This window comes from Phascolarctos cinereus, unplaced genomic scaffold (genome assembly GCF_003287225.1).
Source record: "Phascolarctos cinereus isolate Bilbo 61053 unplaced genomic scaffold, phaCin_HiC Scaffold_7;HRSCAF=346, whole genome shotgun sequence".
NCBI lineage: Eukaryota > Metazoa > Chordata > Mammalia > Diprotodontia > Phascolarctidae > Phascolarctos > Phascolarctos cinereus.
Window position 1 is genome coordinate 157,348,630 of NW_027556180.1, and position 3,579 is coordinate 157,352,208.

The following is a 3,579-nucleotide window of genomic DNA, read 5'->3' on the forward strand; positions in this document are numbered from 1 at the left end:
CAGATAGAAGGGAACTGTAAGTCAAAAGTGGCCTGGATCATAATCTCAGAGAAGCTAAAAAAACAACTGTGAAGGTGAAGAATTGCTAGCATGATTCACTAGTAACAGAGTCCAATAGTTGTCAGTGTCACTTTGAACAGATGTGTTGGCATGGTGAATTTGCTAACTCTGGCATCATTAAAATATGGTTTAAATGCTTTATGATGAATAAGACGTCCTTTTAATAATAGCCTCTCTTGATTTCACTAGGAATTGCTGTTTAAGCTCTTTGGATAACTTACTAATTCTAGTAGATAATGAAAATTATTCAGGAGAAGCATTCACAGTTCTTTCAGCTGTAGATAAAAGATGTCTGGTAGAAATTTAGCTCTTTAAGAAGTCATTTTTCTTAGTTGATCAAGGCACAGACTACCAGCTTCGCCATGAAATAAGAAGTCCATGTTGTCACCTATTTCTCCATTCTTGTACAAGTTTTACCTTATTAGTCATTTGCCCCAATTTCAGAAGATGATTAATCCAAGTTACCTGCAGATGATCAATAAACATTTTTTTCTATGTAGTTAATGACTCATAATGATAATGAGTTTCCCTTCCCAGAAGATTTTATATTTTAATGATTGAATAGTACCTTAACCCAAAAGCAACCCATTTAAGTGTTACAATTTCAGAAGGTCCAATTGAAGAGACAATTTTTCACAGATAAGGTTTTCCTGACATCCCTCAAATTGCACTAAATGTTTGTTGGAGACAGAATTTTAATGTTTTTTTTCCTTATAATGTAAGATTCCTTTTAATGAAGTTCATGCAGCAATATCCAGATGTCAAGATTTTTTTTCTTTTTTTCTTTTTTAATAAAGTTGGAAAGCCTGCTGTGGAAATGCAAGATAGTCAAGATGTTCATAGGGGGACTGAAGGTTAAGTTCTAATTTGTGTAGCTGTAGGCTTCTTCCATGTTCCCTGTGACCAAACATCGAAGCCTTAACGGCCAAAACTCAGCAGTCTCTCTGACCTTTCACATATTTCAGGACTTTGACACTCCCTCCATCTGTTCAACCTTTAAAAGCAGGAGGTGTCTGTTTGGCTGTTGTCCTTGGAGAAGCAAGCTATTAAAATTGTACATTTCTTTAGGGATTTCTCAAATATACTTCACATCTGGTATTTCATTATTTTTTTTTCCAAAATCACGTGCATTTTGAAGAGATCTAATTGGAGACCAACTACATTTCAATGTGAGGAATGATAGCCATGGAGCTCTTTTAGACTAGATGTGGTGAGAATAAAATATTTTGAATATAATGATTCTGGGTTATGAGTGACCATTAATATTGTCAAGGACATCAGAATCCCACATATAGGTTGTTAATGCTTTTGCTGAAAATTAAAAATTTAGAATGAATGAAAGTGGATATGATATATCTGTGTTTTAGCGCAGACTTAATGTTTCCAGTTTGTTGAATTGAATTGGAACTTTTCTGTATACAAAAAAGTTTCACAATTAATCTCAATTTTATGATTATAACATATCAACTCTCAACTGAAGCCAGTATATTCTTTTGATACATAAAAATTACACCCATTAACAGAGACAGGAAAAGAGATCCTCTTGAAATTATTCCATTTCTTCGTGCAGTATTATTATAGGAGAAGTCTCCTAAGAATATTATAGAACAAGCTTTTTCAAAAGTCATTACTCATTTCATAAGTTTTTCATGCTTTTTAAAATTACTTTTGCGAGGTGACTACAAGTAGCATTTGACCCAGAAATATTGTCAGAATTCCTTCCATCTTCAAATTCCTGGACTAAATTCTACCGCTAGATGATGTTACCACTACAACATGTTTATTCTTACAAGGTCACGTCTAGGTCTTTGAATTGTTTTCACTGAAAAAAAATCAATTAAACACAAGAAAAAGTGATCAAGTACTTTATGTGTACAAAGCTTTACCTCTAGTAGGTAATGACAGGGAAAGATTCAAAGATCAAAAAAAAAATAGCAACAATAATGCATGACTAATAGCTGATATGAGACATAAACGAAAACAACAGTGATAAAAAATGGAGTGTGATAAGTGCATAGGAGAGAATACAAATATCTATTTTTTTTTTATTTTTAGGCAGTTGGGGTTAAGTGACTTGCCCAGGGTCACACACCTAGTAAGTGTCAAGTGTGTGGTCTGAGGCCGGATTTGAACTCAGGTCCTCCTTACTTCAGGGCCAGTGCTCTATCCACTGAGCCACTTAGCTGCCCCCTGAGAATGCAAATATCTAAGAAATCTAAGAAAGAAGAAGGAACTGCAGTTTGGGGTAGATCGTTGAAGAGATGGCATTGAAACTCGGCCCTTGAGTATGGGTAGGGTCTGAAAAAGAAGAATTGAAGCAATACACAATTAAAGACTGTTCTGTTTCAGGGAGAATAGGGAGAGGAGTTTAGGAGTGGATTTAAGCTTAAGAGGTAAGGTCAGAATTGTCACCAACTGTTTATTAAAAAGAATTGGTCTCTTTCTAACCTGCGTCTATCTACATATGCCCAAAGCATTACAGAACACTTTCTTAGCAATTGCAAATGCGTGACCTAATGTGCCTTATAGTTTAGTTTATGTGGTCATATAACAGCAAACATTTATATAATCATCAAAACATAACATTAGGTCTTGGAATAAGTGGAAGTACAAATTGAATCTACAATATGTTAAACAAAGGAATATATATTAGCTCTTTTTCTCTCTTTTCTTTTTATGGCACCTCTCCTCTGAAGAACTATATAACAGGATTTTGATTTTTTTTTAATGGAACATTGTTTGAGTATTATATCAGTTTTAAAAGTACATTGTAATGAAGGAGAAGCAGTAAGAGAAACTAAATTTATTTTAAAAAAAAAGGAGTACTCAGCCAACTCTATTCTGGGAGATCAAATTGAGTCTTCTCCTTGAAGTCTGCTCATATCTGTCAAGACAATAATAATTCCTATAAATATATGTATTATTTGTAGACTATTCCACATATTCTTAGGTTTCTATAGTTCTCTGGTTGTTTTACATACTTATTTTATAGATATTTTTTGTCTCCACAGATGAATTATGATTTTTTAAGAATGAGGACTGCCATGGCTGCTTCACCTGTATCCATCCTCAGGGCCAACAACAAAAGTGAAGACTCAGTAGGCACTTAATACATGAATATACAGTGAATATGCAAGGGCAATCCTAATCCTTTCACTCACTATGAGGGAAATGAATAATCCATAACAACTTTAGGTTACTAATCATGATTTCCCTATTTTCTATCTGATGTCTTTTGAAAGGCAGAGAAAGAAAAAAAAAGAATGAAGAATTGTAACTCTCTCCTCTTGAACTCTGATGATGGATTTTCTCTAGTTACCCTAGTATGCTTTCCAGACTCTGAAACTATAAATGCTTAAGTCTTTGCAATCAGGGTTAGATATCCTTTCATCATTATACATTAAAGTGAAAATCATCTGACAGATGCAGAGTTATGCAACAAATATAACACAGTTCCAGAAAAAGTTATGCCTTTTATTTAGAATGCATTATTGATTTATATAAACAAAAGAACAACTG

At 33.8% G+C, this 3,579-nt stretch overlaps 1 long non-coding RNA gene across 1 annotated transcript; it reads left to right on the forward strand.

Annotated features, from left to right (window-relative positions):
• Window positions 1–1,101: 1,101 nt before the first annotated feature.
• On the forward strand, window positions 1,102–3,342 carry LOC110198200 (uncharacterized). The gene is made up of 2 exons (XR_002321686.2): window positions 1,102–1,270; window positions 3,072–3,342. It is a non-coding gene; the product is annotated as an uncharacterized LOC110198200 (long non-coding RNA).
• Window positions 3,343–3,579: the final 237 nt, after the last annotated feature.